Genomic DNA, 25,867 nt, shown 5'->3' with positions numbered 1-25,867 from the left:
CCTACAAAGGAAAACCCATCAGGCTATCATCAGACTTCTCAACAGAAACCCTACAGGCCAGAAGAGAATGGCATGATATATATTTAATGCAATGAAATAGAAGGGCCTTAAACCAAGGATACTGTATCCAGCACGTTTATCATTTAAATATGAAGGAGGGATTAAACAATTCCCAGACAAGCAAAAGTTGAGGGAATTTGCCTCCCAGGAACAACCTCTACAGGGTATCTTAGAGGGACTGCTCTAGATGGGAGAACTCCTAAAAAGAGCACAAAACGAAAAACCCAACATATGAACAATGGAGGAGGAGGAAAAAGAAGGGAAAGAAATAATCATCAGACCGTGTTTATAACAGCTCAATAAGCAAGTGAGGTCAGACAGTAAGGTAGTAAACAAGCTAACCTTGAACCTTTGGTAACCACAAATCTGAAGCCTCCAATGGCAATAAGTACATATCTTTCAATTATCACCCTAAATGTAAATGGACTGAATGCACCAATCAAAAGACACAGAGTAACAGAATGGATAAAAAAGTAAGACCCATCTATATGCTGCTTACAAGAGACTCACCTTAAAGCCAAAGACATACGCAGATTAAAAGTCAAGGGTTGGAGAAAGATATTTTATGCAAACAACAGAGAGAAAAAAGCAGGTGTTGCAGTACTAGTACCAGACAAAATAGGCCTCGAAATAAAGAAAGTAACAAGAGATAAAGAAGGACATTACATAATGATAAAGGGCTCAGTCCAACAAGAGGATATAACCATTATAAATATATATGTACCCAATACAGGAGCACCAGCATAATGTGAAACAAATATTAACAGAACTAAAGGAGGAAGGAGAATGCAATGCATTCATTTTAGGAGACTTCAACATGCCACTCACTCCAAAGGACAGATCCACCAGACAGAAAATTAGTAAGGACACAGAGGCACTGAACAACACACTAGAACAGATGGATCTAATAGACATCTACAGAACTACACCCAAAAGCAGCAGAATACACATTCTTCTCAAGTGCACATGGAACATTCTCCAGAATAGACCACATACTAGGCCACAAAAAGAAGCTCAGTAAATTCCAAAAGACTGAAATCATGTCAACCAACTTTTCAGACCACAAAGGTATAAAACTAGAAATAAATTGTACACAGAAAGCAAAAAGGCTCCCAAACACATGGAGGCTTAACAACATGCTCCTAAATAATCAATGAATTAATGACCAAATTAAAATGGAGATCCAGCAATATATGGAAACAAATGACAACAATAACACAAAGCCCCATCTTCTGTGGGACACAGCAAAAGCAGTCTTAAGAGGAAAGTATATAGCAATCCAGGCATATTTAAAGAAGGAAAACTATCCCTAATGAACAGTCTAATGTCACAATTATCGAAATTGGAAAAAGAACAAATGAGACCTAAGGTCAGCAGACGGAGAGACATAATAAAGATCAGAGAAGAAATAAATAAAATTGAGAAGAATAAAACAAGAGCAAAAATCAATGAAACCAAGAGCTGGTTCTTCGAGAAAATAAACAAAATAGATAAGCCTCTAGCCAGACTTATTAAGAGAAAAAGAGAGTCAACACACATCAACAGAAATAGAAATGAGAAAGGAAAAATCACGACGGACCCCACAGAAATACAAAGAATTATTAGAGAATACTATGAAAACCTATATGCTAACAAGCTGGAAAACCTAGGAGAAATGGACTTCTTAGAAAAATACAACCTTCCAAGACTGACCCAGAAAGAAACAGAAAATCTAAACAGACCAATTACCAGCAACGAAATTAAATTGGTAATCAAAAAACTACCCAAGAACAAAACCCCCAGGCAAGATGGATTTACCTCGGAATTTTATCAAACATACAGAGGAGACATACACCCATTCTCCTTAAAGTTTTCCAAAAAATAGAAGAGGAGGGAATACTCCCAAACTCATTCTATGAAGCCAACATAACCCTAATACCAAAACCAGGCAAAGACACTACCAAAAAAGAAAACTACAGACCAATATCCCTGATGAATGTAGATGCAAAAATACTCAACAAAATATTAGCAAACTGAATTCAAAAATACATCAAGAGGATCACACACCATGACCAAGTGGTATTCATTCCAGGGATGCAAGGATGGTACAACATTCGAAAATCCATCAACATCATCCACCACATCAACAATAGGAAGGACAAAAACCACATGATCATCTCCATAGACGCTGAAAAAGTATTCAACAAAATTCAACATCCATTCATGATAAAAACTCTCGACAAAATGGGTATAGAGGGCAAGTACCTCAACACAATAAAGGCCATATATGATAAACCCACAGCCAACATCATACTGAACAGAAAGAGGCTGAAAGCTTTTCCTCTGAGATCAGGAACCAGACAGGGATGCCCACTCTCCCCACTGCTATTCAACATAGTACTGGAGGTCCTAGCCACGGCAATCAGACAAAACAAAGAAATACAAGGACTCCAGATTGGTAAAGAAGAAGCCAAACTGCTACTATTTGCAGATGACATGATATTGTACATAAAAAACCCTAAAGACTCCACTCCAAAACTACCTGAACGGCTATCGGAATACAGCAAAGTTGCAGGATACAAAATTAACACACAGAAATCTGTAGCATTCCTATACACTAACAATGAACTAATAGAAAGAGAAATCAGGAAGACAATTCCATTCACAATTGCATCAAAATGAATAAAATACCCAGGAATAAACCTAACCAAGGAAGTGAAAGACCTATACCCTGAAAACTACAAGACACTCTTAAGAGAAATTAAAGAGGACACTAACAAATGGAAACTCATCCCATGCACCTTATATTCAAATTATTATAGTCAAATTTATTATATATATATATTATATTATATATTATATATATATATATATTATATATATTATATATATATTATATTATATATAATATTATATATAAAATAATAATATATATATAATATATATATTTTTTATATATATATAATTTTTTATATATTATATATATATTTTATTATATATTATATATTATATATATATATTATATATTATATATATATATATATAAATAAAATTATATAATTTTATATATATATAATTTTTTATATAATATATATATATTTTTTATATATATATAAAATAATAATATATATATAAAATAATATATATAAAATATATATATATTATATTATATATAATATTATATTATATATATTATATTATATATTAAATATATATAGTCAAAATTATTATAGTCAAAATGGCCATCCTGCCCAAAGCAATATATAGATTTGATGCTATCCCTATCAAATAACCAACAGCATTCTTCAATGAACTGGAACAAATAGTTCAAAAATTCATATGGAATCGTCAAAGACCCCGAATAGCCAACGCAATCCTGAGAAGGAAGAATGAAGTTGGGGGATCTCACTCCCCAACTTCAAGCTCTACTACAAAGCCACAGAAATCAAGACAATTTGGTACTGGCACAAGAACAGACCCACAGACCAGTGGAACAGGATAGTGACTCCAGACAATAACCCAAACATATATGGTCTACTAATATATGATAAAGGAGCCATGGACATACAATGGGGAAATGACAGTCTCTTCAACAGTTGGTGCTGGCAAAACTGGACAGCTACATGTAAGAGAATGAAACTGGATCACTGTCTAACCCCATACACAAAAGTAAACTCCAAATGGATCAAAGACCTGAATGTAAGTCATGAAACCATAGAACTCTTAGAAGAAAACATAGACAAAAATCTCTTGGACGTAAACATGAGTGACTTCTTCATGAACATATCTCCCCGGGCAAGGGAAACAAAACCAAAAATGAACAAGTGGAACTATATCAAGCTGAAAAGCTTCTGTACAGCAAAGGACACCATCAATAGAACAAAAAGGCATCCTACAGTATGGGAGAATATATTCATAAATGACAGATCTGATAAAGAGTTGACACCCAAGATACATAAAGAGCTCACACACCTCAACAAACAAAAAGCAAATAATCCAATCGAAAAATGGGCAAAGGAGAAGAACAGACAATTCTCCAAATAAAAAATTCAGATGTCCAACAGACACATAAGAAGATGCTCCACATCGCTTGTCATCAGAGAAATGCAAATCAAAACCACAATGAGATATCACCTCACACCAGTAAGGATCGCCACCATCCAAAAAACAAACAACAACAAATGTTACCGAGGTTGTGGAGAAAGGGGAACCCTCCTACACTGCTGGTGGGAATGTAAATTAGTTCAACCATTGTGGAAAGCAGTATGGAGGTTCCTCAAAAAGCTCAAAATAGAAATACCATTTGACCCAGGAATTCCACTTCTAGGAAATTACCCTAAGAATCCAGCAGCCCAGTTTGAAAAAGACTATGCACCCCTATGTTTATCACAGCACTATTTACAATAGCCAAGAAATGGAAACAACCTAAGTGTCCATCAGTAGATGAATGCATAAGGAAGATGTGGTACATATACACAATGGAATATTATTCAGCCATAAGTAGAAAACAAATACTGCCATTTGCAATAACATGGATGGAGCTAGAGGGTATTATGCTCAATGAAATAAGCCAGGTGGAGAAAGACAAGTACCAAATGATTTCACTCATCTGTGGAGTATAAGAACAAAGAAAAACCTGAAGGAACAAAATAGCCACAGAATCACAGAACCCAGGAATGAACTAACAGTTTCCAAAGGGAAAGGGACTGGTGAGGATGGGTGGGAAGGGAGGGATAAGGGGGTGGGGGGAAGAAAGGGGACATTATGATTAGCATTATAATGGGGGGACAGGGGGAGGGCTGTGCAACACAGAGAAGAAAAGTAGTGATTCTATAGCATCTTACTACACTGATGGACAGTGACTGTAATGGGGTTTGTTGGGGGGAACTGGTGATGGGAGGAGTCTGGTAAACATAATGTTCCTCATGTAATTGAAAAAAAAAGTCTACCCCTACCATGTTGTAATTATTTGTATATACAGATTCCTTTCCCTACTGTCCTCTTCAAGAATAAAACAGTCTATCTCACACACTTTATACCTCAACTGTTGAGCATTATGCTTGCATATAGTAGTAGGCTCTGGGGAAATGTGTATTAAAACATTTAATAAACACTGCAAAACCTCTAGAGAAAAACAGTTCCACTGTTTACTAGAATTTTTTTCCATGTTTTCCTAAACAAAATAAAACAGAAAAGCAACACCCAACAATTTGTGCTTTGTCTCTGCAGTTATTTTTCTTATGAGAGTTAAGCGACCTTTCCTAGACCAGCTAGTTGAGCCTCTTATTTCTTTATGCCCAAGTTTAAGACTTTAGAGGCAGACAAGAGCTCCTTAAGGGCAGGAACCACATCTTATTTATCTCTGTAGTCGGTACCTGGTTATGGAATATGAGCTCAATAAATGTTTGCTGAGTAAATGCATTATTAAATTAATCCATGCTGTATTTTTCTTACCAGCTAAAAATAATTTCTAATATTGCACCCATAATCCATGTGGAAAAATCCAGAAATGTCTGTCCCACTATTGTTTGTAGAGCAACTGGGTGTGGAGCATTGATATGTCAAATTGAATTCAGTTCTTAAGTCCCCATATAGGAGACATAAGAAATCTGAACATAACGTGAAAAAAATAAATAAATAAACCAGCTAGAATACATTCTGAAAACCCTTGCCTTAGTGTGACCATGGCAAATAGGTGGAGCCGAGATGCCAAGCACTTTTATATAGAGGATAAATGAGCAGTGACAGGGCTACCGAGGAGCCAGAAGTGGACTTTCCCTCCTTGCAAAGTTTACATTTTCTGGGCAAATTAAAGTTTCCAAAAGGAAGGGCTACTTTCTATTTTGGAAGTGACTTTTAAAATTGTTTCTGAGGTCTTTGGATTTACTTTCCCTCAATAATATGCAGATCAAATTTTCTCAGCTTATAAGTTAAAAGATGATTTTTCTAACAGGATCTGGAAATTGAGCCAGGTCCCACTTACTGCTTTTTTACATCACTCCCTCTCAGTGACTAAAATTATTTAATATGAATTTAGTTCATGCTGAAATACATTAAAATTGATTTTGTTAAGTTTCTTGAAGTTAAATTTTGCTTTGAAGAATGGATTAAGATTTTTAAAAGTTACAAATATAAGGTAAAAAAATATGAATATTACAGAATTGGCACACACTGTAATTTTAAAAAATATAAACTATTACCACAGACTAAATCTAACTTCTGTAACTTAGTTTGAGTTTGTCTGTTACATGTTCTAAATTAAATGAGAGAAATATGATCTCAAAATATTCTTCACAGACTCTAGATGAAATCTGCCCATTTGCCAGACCATTTCAGCCTCCCATCTTGAGCACCTGCCCCCCTGCTTCCCTCCCTTGCCCCACACCCCTATCCACATCCATCTTTAGACTTTAGAGAATAACATAATGAGCTCCATCATTACTGGCCTCTTAACTTTGATAAAGGGATTCTCTAAAATATCAATAACAAACACTTTCAACTACTCTAGTGATAAAAAACCATAATGCTCTGGGTCTTGGCAATCTTTCAAATAGAGTAGACACAAAAATTTTAAATTAAGATAAATCAAGAAAAGGACACAAAATGTCTCCAACAGGAAAAGAAATGCCAGAACCATTTAAAAACAAGTTATACCCACTTCACTAGAATGAAAATTCATCTACATTTTCTCCCAGCATAAATGAAATGTAGGGCTAGAAAGCTCTGTTCTGAGACTCCTCCTTTTCTTGTTTCCTTCTGTACATCTGATGACATCATTCTCTAAATGCAGGGAATATTTCCCTCATCATAGAAGCTTCCTGCCTGGTGATCTAGGAGGGAAAAAACATTCTTGGCTGCTGGATCCCGTATCCCAGCAACGGTGAAAGGACAACTCCCTAAAATGTTAAGATTGTTCTGAAACTGATATTGTTCCATTTACCGCACACACAGCCCAATCAGGATCTGTAATCTTGATATTATTCTGTCTAGAAAGCAGCCTGACATGTGAGACACATGAAAAAAAATCAGTGACGAATGAGCTCGTGCTTAGGCAGATAGAAGAAAACCGTTTCATGGATGTATTCTGGAAATCCTTAGAAGTTAAGTTTAGTAAGGCAAAATGATCCCCATAGGGTCCACTGTTATTCATATGCCTCAAACATATTTAAACAAACAACATCCAAGAATATTTATCACAATAATGATGACATTTGGCTATCATTTAAAGTAAGACTTCAGAATATGCAAGGAAAATCCGAACACTTCTTACGGGGCTCTTTGTTTTCCACAGTAATAGTATCACAGGAGAAGTTGTATTTTGAAAACACCAAAAATAAGTAACAAGGTTTCTAGAAATAAGAAAATAATTGAAGATTTTCATTCTAAAAAGTATTCCTGAATGATTACCAACAAAATGGTAAATAGTTTACACTGATTTATTTTTAAATATTTAGATGTTAAGTTAAACCCGTGCCTTCATTCATCAGAATATTGCTCTAAATTAAGTAAATCATCTTTGAGGCAAGGTATATTTAACTGAAACTAGTCAGTTAAATAAAGAAAGAACCCAATGAATCAATGTAAATTCTTATGCCAATAAAATAAAATTTCAAACTTGGGTGTGATGTACTCTAAACATCTTTCTGTCTGTCTTTAACACTCAAATTCCTTGTAAATGAGAGGTAGATAATTATGAAACAAGTTCCCTTTTAAAATAACTTGTATATAAATATATGTGACAACTGATCAATTAACAACTGCTCGATTTTAAACATTAGTGGAATATTTTGTCAGTAACAACAAAATACACTAAAACCATAATTAAATAGTCCTATTTAACAGAAAAGAAAAACTAAGTATTGCTATTGGATTCTTTTATGAACTCTGAAAAACTAAAACACTACAACTTCAAAAAAATCCAAACACATGCCAGATTTTCCTTTGATACATTCATAATCATTGAAAAAGATTCTGTTTTAAGGGGGGAAATGCGATCTTATTACAAAAGCCAAACACAAATGATTAAAATTAGGGGACTACTCACACTGTGAAGATTTAAGAAATAACTAATAGAGACATTATGGGAGAAGGAGTTGGTGGGGAGTGGGATGGGGAGAGGAAGGAGAGTGAGGGGGGAAGAGAGAGGAGGGGGCAGTAGAGGAGGAGAAGGACCCTCAGACAGTAGCAGCTCACGTCCATTCAAGGATGCTTCACAATCAATAGCAACACCTCGGCGCTCACAGCTTCCTGACGGTCGCTACTCTTCAGTCCCAATGGAGACAAGCGCTAGTCTGATGATGACACTTCCATTGGCCATAACATGGCAGAAGATCACTTTACAATATTCCATATGGATTTCAGTCCATAATGATTGGCGCACTATTACATACACATTTTTAAAAAGCTTTCCAGGTATGATTCTCAGTTTCCTCATCAGTGAATAAAAGTATGTGTACATTATAGAGCTGTGAGAATTAGAAACAATACATGGAGAGCACAAAGATCTTGCAGGGTATCTGGCACAATTATGTTTTCAATATACTATACGATGCACTTCTTTTAAAAGAATGAAAAAAGCAAGACCTGAGTTAAAGATCTAATATCATGTAGCCCAAACTTGGTAACTCAAAATCTTTTTCTACTGCCATCAAAAGTGTTCTGTATAAAAATTATCTTATATTGTAACAAAGGTTCTATTCAATACACAAGCCTAGTTTAAAATAGGAAATAAAAAAATACAATAAATAATATTTACTGTCGGCCTGCCATAAACTTGGCATAATGCTAAAGATATATCATAACAAATCCCCAATATAGGTAGTTTTACTGATGAGGAAATTGAGGCTTTAGGAACTTTTACACAGCTATTCAGTGACAGAGCTGGGATTCAACTCAGGTCTGACTGATGGCAGTCTATTTTCTTTCCACAGTGCCACACACAATTCAAGAAAAGTAATTAAGAAATTCAGAAAGCATAAACATTATGGACAAGATAATTGTTTTTGAAGCAAATGAGTTATTTTCATTTAAATATTCAGGAAACAACAAAAACAGCCATTTTAGATCACTGTAAAACTGAACTGAGTATTTACATTCCAATTAGGCAAACCAAGAAAAATGAGTCAAATATAATAAAACATTTATTTACCACACAAGTTGCTTAGTTGGTATAGAAAGATATAGGAGATATAGAACATTTTTTATACTACAAAACCTCTTCATATATTAAATATCTTTAGAATCTAAGATATTTCTCTTTTCCTATTAAAAATAAATTATACTCATTTTTATTAATGAATTAAAGTACAGCCAGCTGGCCATGAAGTAATTTTGCTGTTTATAAAACAAGTGCCACTAGAGATCTGCAATTTACTAGTAAAGCATGATTTCAAACCAAATACAAATCAAAACAAAATTTTATCTTGACAAATGAGTTCCTCAAATCACCTGAAGAAATACTCCTCAGAGCAAAAAAGCTAGAATCTCCATTTTCTAAGTAATGTTAGAAGCCTCAACACTGCCGGTCAAAGCAAGGGTTACTATTTTCAATTAATATAAAACTCAAATTAATGCTTCCACGTAACAGTTTTGTTGATTTATCACTTAAGAACTCAAACACCCAGATTATCTGTAGCCAAGTCTTTATTCCAGTCAGACTTTTTTCCCCTCTCTGCCAACCAGCACACTCTGCACCACTACAACTGTCATCTAGGTTAGAGTGAGTTGGTTTAAGTATTCTAATATTGATATAATCAAGCAAATCAGAAAGGTAAATCATAGGAGAAAATCCACAGCACATTCTAATGAGTCCTACAAATGATTTTCAGGAAATCAGTCACAGAACTCACATTCATTAGTAAGGATGACCTACTCATGACCATTCTGCTGACCTCTATTGCTCAGTTTTTTCATCACTGAGTTATTCGATATTAGTGATGAGATAAGAAAAGCAGAACTAAGCAAATATGCATTCTTAAAGCACCAAATTTATCAACGATAATAAAGCAGGTTTCTGAAGTTTACTTCACAAAGGAAAACATGGATGATAGGTTAAAGGTTAACTGACACAGTCCTTACTACCTTGAGAAATGGTAAAATTTCTTTCCTCAATCAATTCCACTAGTCATCTTGGTTCTAATTTAAGGGTTGGGCCCACTCACTGTCAGAATCACCAGAGGGAATGTCAAAAACTAAAAGGAAAGAAACATAACTCTTAAATTTTTAAAAGCATATAATACTGTGAAATCAGGGGCAAAAAACACATAGTAAAAGCAGAAGTCACTTAAAATTTTTTTTCTGATCTTAAAATTAATACTTCATAGTAAATTTGAAAAACACAGAAAGGTATGAAGAGAGTAGAGATCCTCAGTAATCCCACCAGAGATGCCTATTCATGTGTTGATGTATATATTTAGATATTTCCTCAAATAAGAGTTTGTGGATATGCGCTACAAATCCAGAATGGGACCATTTCTCATCATTACCCAAGCTACCATCATCTTTTGACAGGGTTATTATAATAGCCTCTTATCTCTATGCCCCCATTCCTGGTCCTCTGCAGTCTATTCCACACAAAATAGCCAAAAAAAAATCTTTATGTCAGGCATATTGCAATCCTCTGCTCAAGATCCTATAATGGCTTCTCCTCCCAGAGCAAAGGCCAAAGTCCATAAAAGCATTCTAATAGCCCTCCATTCTCCCAACGACCTCCACTTACCTTGTCTTATTTCCTGCACTTCCCTGGCTTACTTGCCCACTATGTCTAACCTCTGTGCCCTTGCTGGAATGCACACACAATTCCACCTGCAGTCTTTTGCCTTGTATTTCCTCCACCAGGAACACTCTCCCCCCTGATAGGAACACTGCTCTCTCTCCTTAGATTCAGGTCTCAATTCAAATGCTGTAAAATTAAGTTTTCCTAAAACAATTTCTATGCTTTTTTTTTTTTTACTTCTTTCTGAATATTTATTGGATTTTTTTTGACATAACAGTTTCTAACTAGGTATTGTTAGAACATCAAAAAAAATCACTGATTTCAGTACACTTAGTAAACAACCATGTAACAATACTAATTTAAATAGGTTTTTAGGTAGTCATTTTCTTAGATTTTTAGGCAGATCATCGAATCACTTGTGAATAATGATAAATCTTTGCTTTTCTAATGATTACACTCCACCATGAAGTCATTCTGTCCCCAACTACCCTTTACTCCAGGAATAAGGTCCCCCTCCTTGCCAGCTTTCTACTTTTTGCTCCTCCTGGCTCTTGTTCCTCAGAAGTGGAGGATATTTAGTGGGACTTACTCACATCAGCATCTCTTCCACCTAGAATCCAGACAATCTGCTCTTTCATGGGAGCAGAATTTAGGGGTTGGCTCTCTGCACATCCATTGGTAAGTTCCTCTAATACTGTTGCTAGCAGAAATTCCTCCAAATTTGCAAAGTCCAGCAGGACATTATTTTCATATTTCTCTTTGTATTAATTTGGGGTCAGCAATGTTTTCTTCTATTATTTCTCTGAACAATGTATCTGCCCCAACTCTCTCTCTCTGAAATTCCTACTATTTTCACATTTATCTTCTGACCTCTCCTCTGTCTGTCTTAGTTTCCAATTATTTTCATTTCCCCATTTTTTGCCTTAATAGTTTGGAAAAGATTTCACAAGTTTGTCTTTCTGCAGTGTCTAATGGGCTACTCACTGTATCTATAGTAGATTTTAATTTGATAGCTGTATTTGTCATTCCTTCAGAATCCCACCAGACTGTTCCCATTTCATAACTGATATTAAGCTTTCACAGTTTTTAAGGACTGAATCTTTTTGAGAACAAAAACTTCACTAAATTGGTAGTTGGAAGATCCATCAACCTGGACAGAGTTTGAAACAATGGTGTTGGCAGCTGGGAATTTAGTGACTTAGGACACTTATGTGGACAGGCCCCTTCTAGACAGGTACTAGTAGCAAATTCAGGATCCATTCACAAAGTACCAATACTTCTGATCTGGGAAGCAAGGGAGAAATTTAAGTGTTGTGGTTTGTAGGACCACTTTTCTAGATTTTGGCCTTCCCAAGTTAGGAGTTGAGGGGAATCTCCAATTACTTATTTCATTCATTAACAATGCTGCCTCACAAAAATTATTTTGGGTTTTCTGGCATCTGAGTGACATCAACTCTAGTTTCCAACACATGTAGTTTTTTTCCCCATCCATCTATTTATCTATTGGTCTTTTCAAGGGGAATTTAGATGAGTAAAGACTGTAAAATGCGTTTTGTCTATTTTGCCCAACACTGTTGTCTGTATTCTTGCCACTACATACTATGTCGCCTCTTACTACATTTAACTAATCCATACTTCTAGATAATATTTTCCAACTTCAATTTTACTAATTCAAATGGACTCAACAACATGCCATCCTTTGCACCCCAACCATCACACTTCAGGCTACAAATGCCATACCAACAACATCCTTTCTAGGGAATCTTCTACCAGGTCAGGTATGATGATGGGCTGGTGGGATCCTGAATGGTCACAGTTAATAGGCCAAGTACCTGTGGGCCTTAATTTTAGAAAGCAAGGTAGGAGGGCTAACAGTGACTCGAGGAGGGCTCTCATTAAAGACTGTGTGACCAGAGCCAATTTCTCAGAGATGAAGCAGAGATGTTGCCTGAAAAAAGAGGTAACCACAAAGTACTGCACCCACTTCAACCAAAGGACTTCAGAAGCAGAGTTTGTCTCAATTTTTAGTTTAAACCCTTGTCTTAGAGATTATGTTACTAAACATTTACCATGGGCCAATTCCTGTGAATAAAATGACATCTAAAACCATGGCATCATGTAAAAATGAACTCTAGAATATTTGATAGGAAAAAAGTCATTTATCAGTGCCCCTTTAGTAGTATAGCACCAATTTAAACACAGTCTTAATAGAAGAAGGGGTGAAGAGACAAAATCTGTAACATATTTCATTCTTGAAAAGGATACGAGGAGGACAAACTATTTTTAGCATTTCATGCAATAGAGCTGAGCAGCAAGAGCAGGGACTTAAAAATCACTTCCTTAACAGCGGAGGAGCAGCCCATCAACGACGTCACCTCACTTATGTGAGCATTCTAAAAGACACCACCCCCCCCACACACACCAAACTAAAAAACTGCTCTTCATAATCAATTTACTAAGCCTCAAAAAACCACATTTCATAATAAAAGTTTAAAAATATAATGTTTGAGGGGTGAGAAATTTAACCCTCAGATCGGAACAAAATCTCTATGCTAATATAGGTAACCAAGATAAGATTAGAGCTGCTAATAAATTAATTCTTTAACATTAAATTGTTCTCAATTAAAATATTCTTTCCTTATGGTAAAAGTAAATCCTCTATATCCTAAAAACACTGCTGAGTTTTGAAATAAGCAAACTGCTGAAATACAAGTAATATATATAGTGTTGTATATCATAATATATATTATGTAATATACATATATTAATATTATGTAAGATATATATTAATATACATAACATGCCAAACTTGTAAAATATTATGATATGCCATATACATATAATAATGTATACCACACTATATATACAACTATGTATTTATATACATGTATATGTGATACAGTAACTATAAACTATAAAAACAAGTATGGATATGAAAAATACCAATTCATTACACTGATTACTTCTGAGAAGGGGAAAAGGATGAGATCAGGAAGGATTCACAGGGGTCCCAACTGCACTGATTTTATCTATAGATTTATAAGGCAAAATGTTAACATTCCTAAAAGCCATTTGGTAGGTATTTTATATGGGTACATTATGTTAGTCTTCATACTTATCTATATGTTTCAAATATTTTATAATTTTTAAAAATGTTAAACAAAATTTCCACAAAATTTATTAAAAATGGATCACAGACTTAAATGTACAATACAAAACTATAAAAGTTCTAGAAGATCACATAGGAAAAAAATCTAGGTAACCTTGGGTTTAGTGGTGACTTTTTGATTCAACATCAGAAGTATAATCCAAGAAATAAAGAAATGGGTAAACTGGACTTCATTAAAATTAAAAACTCTGCTCTGCAAAAGACATTGCTAATAAAAAGACAAGCCACACACTAGAGAAAATACTTGCCAATGACATATCTCATAAAGAATATATCTCTACAAAAGACATTGTTAATGAAAAGACACGCCACACATTGGGAAAAAATATTTGCAAATGACATATCCCAAAATATGCAAAGCACTCTTCAACTCAACAATAAGAAAAAAAACAAATGATTAAAAAGTGGATGAAAGACCTGAACATACACCTAACCAAAAAAGATATACAGATGGAAAACAACCTTGAAAAGATGCTCGATATCCTATGCCATTAGAGAATTGCAAATTAAAACAAGATACCATACTACACAGCTATTAGAAGGGCTAAAATTCAAAACACTGACAATTCCAAATGCTGACAAGGAATTGGAACAGGAACTCTCATTTATTGTTTGTGGGAATGCAAAATGGTATAGCCACTTTGGAAAACAGTTTGAGAGTTTCTTACAAAACTAAACAGTTTTACTACATGATCCGGTAATTGATTTGAAAACCAATGTCCACACAAAAATGTACACATGAATGTTTATAGCAAATTTATCCATAATTGCTAAACATAGAGACAATGAAGGATCTTTTATCAAGTGAATGGATAAACTGTGGTAAGTCCATATAATGGACTGTTGTTCAGCAATAAAAATAAATGAGCAATCAAGCCACAGAAAGGAAACTTAAAGTATATTGCTAATGGAAAGAAGCCGATCCAGTATGTACAGACTGCATACTACAGAATTACAACTATGTGACAATCTGAAAAAGGCAGCAACTATAGAGACAAGAGTAAAAAGATGAGTGGGGGCGGCAGAAGTTTGGGGGCAAGAGAAGAAGGAATGAACAGGTGGAACACGGGATTTATCAGACAATAAAACTAATCTGAATAATACTGTTTAAATGATAGATCCACTGACATTAGGAATCTGTCAAAACCCACAAAACCATACAACATAAAGAGTGAACCCAAATGTAAGCTATAGACTTAATGTATCAATTGGTTCATTAATTATAACAAATGTATCACTATTCTTCTTCAACACTAAGTGAGTGTACTGCGATTCAACTCTGGTACCAACCATGCAGAGTAGGCACAGAACACACAAGTCAAAGGACATGACCCCAAACAAGACTGCGCTTACTTCAGATACCAGCTACACTTCAGGGGTCCCAGGCCACTTGCATTTCTAATCAACTGGCCACATGGTCAGGGATTCCCACAATCCCATTGATAGGACAACTCGCAGAATTCAGGAAAGCATTATACTTGTGATTATAATTTTATTATCATAAGAGATACACATAGGGCAGGTCTAGGAAGGTCCCAAAGAGCTTCCATGCTCCCTCCCCATGAGTCAGCTGCGCTATCCTCCCAGCACATCAGTGTGTTCACCAATCAAAAAGCTCCAGCGAGATCTGGTGTCCAGAGTTCTTATAGGGGACCTCATTACATAGCATAATTAATTAAATCACTGGCTACATAAATTTAATGACAAACGTTCACCATCTCCCCAAAGATGGTCAGACTAGCCCAAAGCCCCAACCTTCCAATCATGTGGTTGGTGTTTCTAGTGACCAACCAGTCCCCATCATGAAGTTATCTAGCGGGTAGCCCATGAGTTGCCAAATTAGCATAACAAAGGTATGTCTCATTCACCCCACAACTAAGTTAATACCGTCACTGTGCAAGAAGCTCCTCTTAACAAAACAGCAGGAGACTCACGGACTCCAAGAAGGGACTAGCGTTTACCAAAGAAGAGGGATTGGAGAAGGTGAGTGGGGAGGGGTTGGGGAGGGTCGGGGGGAGGGAGAAGGGGATTGAGGGGTATTATGATTAGTACACATGGTGTAGGGGGTCATGGGGAAGACAGCGTAACACAGAGAAGACAAGTAGTGACTCTGTGGCATCTTACTGCACTGATGAACAGTGACTGCAATGGGGTATGGAGGGGACTTGATAATATGGGTGAATGTAGTAACCACATTGTTTTTCATGTGAAACCTTCATAAGAGTATATATCAATGATACCTTAATAAAAAAATAAAAAAATAAAAGACGGTCCTCTTAATTTTTGTAACAAAATATTAAAGCAGAATTTAATGACATAATCTTAATATTCCATAAAAGGCCAGAGATTCTAAAGGGATGAAAGGAAAGGAGTACTGATTGGACAGCAACTTTCAAAGGGAGCAACATTTTACAGCTAGTTCATATTGGAAATCACATCAGATAAAAATTTATCAAACAAGATCAAGGCAGACCAATGCCATGTTTGCTAACAATGAGGCATATGCCAACATAAACCCCAGAAATGGCACACTATTAATATAAAACCTATTTAAATCCTTTTTTTTAAATGGATACATTGGTTATGGAACACAACAATGGTGAAGGTCTACTATAGTCAAATGTAATCTCTGCTGAATGAATTAACAGTTAGGAAATGAAATGAAAAGGAAATCAATTTGCATTCTTTCCAAAACCTGTCGCTATCCATTGAGTTAATTGAAGGATCAGTGACTATGCCACAAATCAAAGCTCTGAGGGTCAAAAATTATATCTTATAGAATTGTCATTTTCCTCACTGACACCAGTAAATAAGTTATTAAATCTACCCTTTGGGCATAATAAAATAATTTCAATAGAACTAAAACTGCTACAGTTTCAATGTCAACTCTTCTGAAAATAAATGTCGCTGCTGTGCCACAGAGTTCAGATTGCAGCAGCAGGTCATTATTCTGTTCTATTCCGCTGACACATTTTGACTCGTTTTATAAACCTAGAATTTGTTTCTGTTTCATAATCCTAGAAAAAAATGTTTATGGGAAGGCAATTTCATTTTGCTAGGCTGACAGTGACAGTCCCTTGGGGGAGAAGCCAACTCAAGCAGGACTGAAGCAGATGTTAGGAGCTAATTTTCCTACCTGTTAATTGTTTTTGTGTCTGGGTTGCACCAACTCAGACACCCACCTGGCAAGTAGCAGATAAAATGAAACAGTCACATCTCAAAAGAGTTTGAAAATAAGAAGGCTTTTTCCACTTTCCTCTGCAAGAATTCAACTAGGAACAGAACAGTAGAGGATGAGAAAAGTGTCAAAGTACATAAACATTAATTGGAAAAACATTAATTGTACCTTCCTGAATACCAAAACAAAAAAGATGAAAAAGACAAAAGAATAAAAAGAATTTTGTAAATAACCAATAGAAAATGCATTCATTTGGTCAGTCAACAAAATTTACTGAAATTTCTACTGTGGCAGACCCTGTTCTAGGTGCTAGGAATACAGCAGTAAACAAAACAGAACACCACTGTCCCTGTCAGTGAAGATAAACAAAAAATAAATAAATGACTATCAATTAATCATTAGGTGCTAAGAAGAAAATAAAATACAGCCATGTAATAGAGTGTTGGAGGGGCACTCATTTATAGCCACTTCAAAGTCACGAGTTGGGAAGATAAAAATAAAAATAAAACTATGACCAATAAGCTATTCATGGGAACTCACTTTCTGGACTAGCAGTGACCACCAGGAAACATTCAACAGAAAAAAGAGAAACATGAGTTAAGAAATGTCCCAAGACACCAGTCAGAATGGCCACTATCCAAAAAACATGAAACAACAAGTGCTGGCAAGGCTGTGGAGAAAAAGGAACCCTTACACTGTTGGTGGGAATGTGAATTGGTGCAGCCACTGTGGAAAACAACACGGAGGTTTCATGAAACACTAAAAATAGAAATACCACATGACTCAGCAATTCCACCTCTGGGAATTTATCCAAAGAAAACAAAATCACTAATTTGAAAAGATACATGCACACTTATGTTCACTACAGCATTATTTACAATAGCAAAGACATGGAAGTAACTCAAACGCCCATTAGTAAAAGATGTGGTACATGTACACAATGGAATATTATTCAGCCATAAAAATGGATGAACCTAGATGGTATCATGCTAATTGAAAAAGGCAGAAAAAGACAAATACCACATGATTTCACTTACATATGGCATCTATAAAACAAACAGAAAAGAAACAGGCCCACAAACATAGACAATAGACTGTCAGTTACCAAAGGAAAGGGGTGGGTGGTGAAGGGGATAAAGAGGCACAAACTGCAAACTGTAAAATAAGTTAGACAAAGGAGTGGAAGTACAACATACAGAATATAACTACTAATATTGTAATATCTTTGTATGATAAACGGGTAACTACACTTACTGTGGCAAGCAAGCATCTAGTCATGTATACAATTATTGTGACACTATGTTGCACATTTGAAGCAAATATAATATTGTTTATCAACTTTATTGCAATAAAAAAATAATAATAATAATAAAAGAAATGCCCCAAGGGCAGAGGTTCTGAATCAGAAAAAATGAGCATCAGAGTCTGGCTGACCCAGTGCTGTCAGTCACCCCCAAAGCAACAGTGTTCTAAGCAATATCAGTATCTCAGGCTGACATGCCTGAACTACGGAATATCTGAGGCTTCTAAGAGATGTTAAAACACAGAACTCATAAATGAACTTCTCTAGAGAGAAATGAATGCTTTTGGAAGTACTTGTTCTAATCCCTGACTGACTTACTTATTTCAGATAATAGTAATAAGATTTCTATTTTACATTTAAATGTAAATAATGGATACTATAAAACAGTACCTTTCTAGAGGAAAAATTTTAGAAATTTTAGAAAATTTTGCCATGTATTTAATGCTCTTCCTAGAATCACAAAATAAGTTAGGATTTCTTAAATGGAAAAAAATTTAGTTAAGTACTTAGATCACTGTTTCCCTTCGCTAGCAGGTATAATTTGCTAGCAGGTATAAAACAAGGCTTTAAGTTTACAAGCATCTAAAACATTAAATGATGCTATGTTTTAAAATTTAAATACCCTATTAAAACTGAACTAACTCATCTTATTTGCAGGGCAAACTATTTTCCAGTAATGAAAGATTCCCTGATACACTGCACGTGTCACATAATGCTAACAAGACATTTTGTAATGGCACTATAATGCTAAAATTGCTGAACTGTGCTTACTGCTATGGAATAGATATATTTTTCTACAAAAGCATTTTGGTTAAACCTCTATTCACTTTGAGAAAAAAGACAGAAAAACAACGGAGATCAAAAGCTTGATGAGGTGTGTGGCAATGTTTCTTCCCTTCAGCCTCATGCTATTCAAAAAAGAACATTGGCATCAGAGACTGGAGTCTCACCTTTAACACTGACTGGCAACATTGTTAACATTGGCAACATTGTTAACATACGTTAACATTGTGCAATCTCCACGAACCTCAGTTTTCCTTTTCAGTAAAATGAGGCTAAACCACCAACTCTCACAAGATTAACGGGAAGATTAAATGAAATGTAAGAGGTGGAAATTAATAGAATAACAGTTTTATTATTTGGTATGCACAGTATGAAGAAGAGTAGGGACAAGTACATGTTAAATACTTGAAAAATGATAACAAATTATAGGATATTTGAGCTGAACACAATGTAAATTGTACCCCTAAATATGAATATACAGGTCAAACTCCTCTTTCACCTCTAAAGAAACAAAAGCTCAGAGAGCTTAAGTGACTAGCTCAAAGTTAAAAACCAGGCAGATAGGGGACAAAAATCCTGCTTAACTCTGAAATACGTATACATCTTACAGAGCACTTTCCAATATAAGATAGAACTCTTCTTTACTACAAGATAGCTAATTTGACTCATGAGAAAACCTAAGGCACTAAAGTCAGCGAGCTAGTTAGTGATCAAACCATGAGTAAAACATGGAACACTGAATACTACCTTCCTAAAAACAAACACTGAAAATCTTTCTTACTCATATGCCTTAGCAAGCAAGCACATCCTTTTATTCAGTTAATAATTATTTTTGAAGTCATACTATAAAGACAAAAAGGTTTCCATTCTGTATTTAATAGAATCAAACAGCTTAACATAAAAATGCTCAAATCAAAGACAAGTTATTGACATATTTCCAAAATTTAGACCTCAGTTGCTATTGGCTTACAACAGGGTAGCAAGAATTATTTTTATTCTGCTTATTCATAGATTATTTAAACAGGACAGCTGGGTTAGTGAGTTGCTGAATATTTTACCATAATCAAGCAGTCCATTGTCTCAATCATTAATGACTACAATGTTCACATTCTTAAAAATTACTTAACCATAGTTCATAATGCGTGATCAAAACCGAAAGTTTCTGTGATGACTGCCCTTGTACTGTTCACCATGTAAGAACTTATTCACTACGTAAGAATTTGTTCACCATGTAAGAACTTGTTCGTTATGCTTCAGAAGATTGGAGACTGATGAGAGTTAGGCTTGAGATGGATTAATGATTGTGCATCGAGCATTGACTCCCCTATACAGAATTTTATTGTTGTTAACAACCATTTGATCAATAAATGAGAGATGCCCTCTAAAAAAAAAAAAATTACTTAACCAATCCTTTACGTTATCCTTTCTTTCATGTAGGATTTTCAAGTTAACCCTTAGGTCAATCAGCTCCTTTTTGTAAATCAAGCTGATTCACTTTCATTAAATAATTATGTCACTAATACTGCATTATTATGCAGCTGAAGGGACAGACTGGAAAACTAACTAAAAGAAAAGGATTTGAGTGAAGATGAGCTAACTGAACTATAAAGCATCTAAATAACAGATATACTTACAATCCATGTGTCTGAATGTCATTAAGAAAATAGACTTCTCCTTGATAATCCAAATTCTTGGAGGAAGATTTCTAGGTTTAACAAGAGAACCTGGCACAGCAATGCAGGAAGTCAGAGCTCAGCCACGAGGACGGTTTTCAGATCATTTGTGCAGATACAGTAAGAGCACATTCTCTGGCTTCCAAACAGATCTTTGCTCAAAGCCACTTTCAAAGAAATGAAATTGTAGGGCCATGTGCATAAAAGTAATTTCTGAGTTTTGCAACTAATAATTGGCAAAACTTTTGCTGGGCGGGTGAGAGCAGAAAGAACCATTAAATTAATAAACAAATGAACAAGAACCACTCACACTACTTTCGTGCGAATGAGAGAAGAATAAATACATAATTTGGGTGGAGATCAGGTGCTCTTGAAAGAGTGATGCCCCGGCTATTAAATTAACTGCTTAGCTTAATTCACAAGACTTCACTCGGGCCCAGAAAGGACTGTCACCGAATAGGGCACAGCCTGAAAATAACAAGCTGTCTGGTGAATTGAGACACTGCATACTTTCATTGCTTATCTTCTGAGCATATTTAAAACTACATTTGATAATGATGCAATTGTGAGATTAGTGTTAAATTTATAGTATGCTCATTATGTAGGAAAAATAGTAAATAAACAGGTGTATTAGAGATTGAACTAAAAAAAAAAAAAGGCTCAGCTTGTGACAAAGCAACACTACAGGTCATACTTGACCCTTTACAGCTTCCTCAGCCAAAGCTCTAAATGAGCCACATAATTCAGAATAATCATGCTGAAACATTTTATGAGTTAATAAAGACAGAAAAATTTTGTGTAGCCCATTTTGCTTCAAATTAAAATATGAAACTGATCATTTATAATTGGCTGTTATGCAGCATAATCAATTATTGGACTACTACATCAATATGCAGTTTACTACAAACATGATCCTCTATTTAGGACAACTCACACTTAAAGTACTCCACTAATTATAGTCTTCATTCAATATACATTCAAGAAGCACCCATTGTGTGACAGGCATTTGGTGCTGGAAATACTACACTTGGTCAAATTAGTGCCTCCTACTGGAGGCAGAGGATGTGATTTACAGTAATGAAAATACTGTATAATGAAACAAGTGCATTAAATATGGTATATATGATATATGATAAATATAATAGAAATCACAATGGAAATATAGAAGAGAAAGGACTTAATTCTTCCTGGGAAAGTTTAAGTTTAGAGTGGCTTCTCAGATGTTAAAATATTGGTAGGAGTTTGCTATATTTATTAGAGGTTGTTCAGGAAGAGAGGGGAGTATAAAGATCTATAGCCTATGCTAAGTTTTGTAGGTGGAAAAAAGGTACTTATTTGGCATGTCAGCAACAGATCTTGAAAATAAATAAGGATGAAAAGTAAGCAATGACCAGAACTGGGTACAAAGGATTTTCAACAAGCCAATTAAAGAGGTTTGGACCTTATCCCAATGAAAATGTGAAGTACTGAAAGATTTCAAGCAGGAATGGGATAATGAACGGTTTTGGTTTTAGAGAAATCCTTCTGGCCATACAACAAATGGAAAGAATAAAGTTGGAGGCAGTCAAGTTTGGTAGTCCTATTAAAAGATTACTACTAAAGGTTACTACTATTAAAAGTCACTACTACCCTTAGATTAAAGCAACAGGACTTGGCCCTCTTGTGGCCTCTCTCCATGTAATGAGCAATACAAAGGGCCAAAAGGAAGTGCTTTACTGGGTCTCACCCAGAGACCACTTGTCACCTACCTGGAATCTCAGAACTGCCAGCTCAAATGGCCAAGCCCATTTCCAAGACAAGTCCTCATGCAGGTGTGTGCACCCCTGGGCCTGAAGGGTACACAGGGCCGCAGTTGAGAAGACATGGGGGCTGTGGAGAGAGCTTGGACATTTTACCACAATACAATGAATATATATTTGTAATATTATATATGTAATACATATTACATATGACACATTTACTTAAAATATTTTATGGTAAAATGTATATATAACCTATATAGTACAAATACTTATATGTATATACTAGTATATAAATATTAATATACATAAAGATGCATGTATATATATAAGTATTTATTATGAATTAGCAATTCATACCATATTCAGAAATAAATGAGTATCTGTGCCTAAAAACCTAAGGTTTTTTTGCTATATAGTACCAACCAGAAATTGAAAAAATTTTAATGTTTCAAGAAGATCTGAATTAATTCTCTGACAAACAAAATATCTTTCTCCTGTAAGGTGCACATACTAAAGTCAAGATCACCTTACTAGAAAGACAAAGCAATCTGATGACAGATATGCCAATCAGGTGTTGATAACAGCTTGGCTGAAAAAAAAATCATGTAGTGAAGAATCAATGTGTGGCTAAAGGCAAATATTTGTTAAGATACAAATAGTTACTACATTGTACAGCTCTTCTCATTAGTGTACAGAGATGCATTGCCCTCACATTAAATAAAGACTCAGTGAGCAAAACACTGTAGCAAGCATCTGCTGGCTAATGACAAAGAAAACCACGGACCCTTTGAGGCCAATATCCAGCCAGCTGCAAGTCTGAAAGCAGCAAACACAGTCACTGCTTTTTAACATCAACCCGAAATAACCTTGAAAAAGAAGCTCTTCAGCTTTCATGTTATTTTGTGGCAAAGGCATTCCAAGTATTAATTACATATGCTAAATAAGACACTTAGACAAAGTTAACTTTAAATAAGCATAAGTGAAAATACACAATTGCTTTTTATTCTCATTCCACTTTTCTTTGTATCTATGCTAAGGAGAATGTTTGGTCTTAGGCACTAACCAAAACTGTAAACTGGGCAAAATATGTCTCCTGCATCCAATCACTTAGATCAGCAGTTACTTTTTTCTTCCCTATTGGCTACTTTGTCCCTCCCCAGCCTATACCCAACCTTCTCATATTTCCAGGACCTCTGCTATAATGTTCTCAAGGGCCTGCCTTGTTCCTGTGTTGAAATTTATTCTATCTATATCTTTTTTCAGAATGTCATGTGATCTGGCATATGAAGGGCACCCACAAACATCCCTAACGCCTTCCCTAACGCCTTTCCTCCTGCCCAAGAGTAATGCTTGGACCTCAAGACCACACCCTCTCTCCTGCTTTCTCAGGAACTTTTTAAATACCCTTTATCTTTCCCATAAATCCATCTTTCTCTCTTCACTAGCATCTTTCTCTCATTACATAAACACATTTAAGTCTCTACCTAAAAAAGCAGAGGACCTTTAGTTTAAAAGGTAAATAAATGCCAGTCTAATATATGGAACTTACCCTATGGCACCCTCCCTTTAGCCTCTGCCTTCTCACTCTCCTTCCCACCAACACATCACTGCCTGGTCCACAGACGTATGACATCCAGTAACACCATGACATTATTCCAAGGATTCTTAATCTAGAGGCTATACGCTCTGTGGACAGAATTCAGAAGAACCATGAACTTGGATAGGAAAATAAATTACTTCTTTCTCTAACCTCTAAAATTACTAATACTGTATTTACTAATTTACTAAATTACTAAATTTTCCAAATATACCACAAAAATAGATCCCCCATTCCATACCTTTTTGTGATACAAATTTGCCACTCCCCCAGAGATGTGGAGTCTAATTCCCTCCTCCTTAAATCCAGGCTGGCATTGTAACCAAAAGAATGTGGTGGAAGTGACAGTGAGTGACCAATGCTAGGTTAGGAGAAGCGATGCAAATTCTGGAAGTAGGATTGAGGTACTTCATTAAATGGCAATCGCTACTAGAACAGAACTGGTACCTGGAACTGTAGTGCTGCCATAACAAAGACATAAAACATGTGACACTGGCTTTGGGATTGGGTGGTGGTACAAGCTGGAAGGGTGCTGAAGATCTCGCTTGCAAAACCTGAGGAGCCCTGAGGCAGCTACTGCCCAGGCCTTAAAGGGCAATGAGCGAAATGCTATCAGAAGCTGGAGGAAAGAAGACCCTTGTTATGAAACAGCAGAAATTTTAGCAAAATTGTTACTTGTGGTAAGTTAAACAGAAAATGTTGGTACTGAACGGTTATTTTTAGCCAAGGTAATTTCCAAGCAGAATGTCCAAGGTGTTAACGGGTTTCCTTTATACATATTATAGAATACCTTCTATCATATATATCTTCTATAGAGAGATGAGCTAAAGAAGAAAGAATTCTGTTTTCAAGCAGAATTTAGAGGAAATATAAAGGAACCAGCAGTCTCTAGGTTCAAAAATAAAACTATTATTCATTCATAATCTCTCCTGGCAGAGAATGCTCAAAATGGTCAGAGGACAAAGATCAAACACAGGGTGCTGAAAAGAAAGTCTGGTCTTCAGGTAGAAATGAGGTCAAGGGTGTTACTGTAAAAGCCTTTGTTAACACGTGGTTTCTCCTTAGCGATCTTCTTCCTGGTGCACCTTTTTCTTAACTTGTTCACTAAACCTAGATGTGGTCAAGGGTTTTGTCTTCAATCCTAAGCAATTTCTTCTTCGAGCACTCCCAAGAATCTATTAACTTTAAGATCTCTCTCTCTCTCAAACTCCCACCTCTCTCTAAGAACTGGCAGACAGATGGGCACATCTGTCTTGAAGATCTCAGAGGAATCTCAAACTAAGTATTTCAAAATCCCGTCTACTTCCCATATCCCACAAGGTCTTTCTATACCTAACATGCACTGCAAATAAACACCCCAACCCCCTCCCCATTTAATTACCCAATGGGAGTCATCCCTGATATCTCCCCTTTCTCCTGTTTCCAACAAATATCTAACCAGTCATCATGTTCTGTGGATTCTACTTCTTAAACCTCTCTGGCGTCTGCCTCTCTTCAAGTTACAGCCTGTCTGACTACCAAGTTTTCCGAATGGTCTCTCCATTCAAAAACAACTCTCATACTGTGCTCAAAATCATCATCTTAAAATAAAATATTAGCTCTATTAATCTCCTGCTTAAGATCCTTCGACAGCTCCCTATCAGAACCTTTCGACGTAGCTTACAAACAG

The 25,867-nt window shown here is 35.6% G+C and overlaps 1 protein-coding gene across 9 annotated transcripts in view; it reads right to left on the bottom strand.

Annotated features, from left to right (window-relative positions):
• PEAK1 (pseudopodium enriched atypical kinase 1) overlaps window positions 1-25,867 on the bottom strand; it is a 306,660-nt gene that overhangs the window by 211,942 nt on the left and 68,851 nt on the right. For 2 of the 9 annotated variants that reach the window (XM_073212213.1, XM_073212216.1), the window contains exons 3-4: window positions 24,151-24,287; window positions 22,608-22,728 (exon numbers count right to left, since the gene is read on the bottom strand). The exons of 4 other annotated variants lie outside the window; for them this stretch is intronic. The gene's annotated coding sequence lies outside the window, so the exon portion shown is untranslated. The remainder of the gene's footprint in view (window positions 1-22,607; window positions 22,729-24,150; window positions 24,288-25,867) is intronic. 3 more of the 9 variants (XM_073212212.1, XM_073212218.1, XM_073212215.1) reach the window with 2 other exon arrangements.

The sequence above is a fragment of the Manis javanica genome, chromosome 8, assembly GCF_040802235.1.
Source record: "Manis javanica isolate MJ-LG chromosome 8, MJ_LKY, whole genome shotgun sequence".
Taxonomy (NCBI): domain Eukaryota; kingdom Metazoa; phylum Chordata; class Mammalia; order Pholidota; family Manidae; genus Manis; species Manis javanica.
This window is presented reverse-complemented; position numbering and strand designations above follow the sequence as displayed.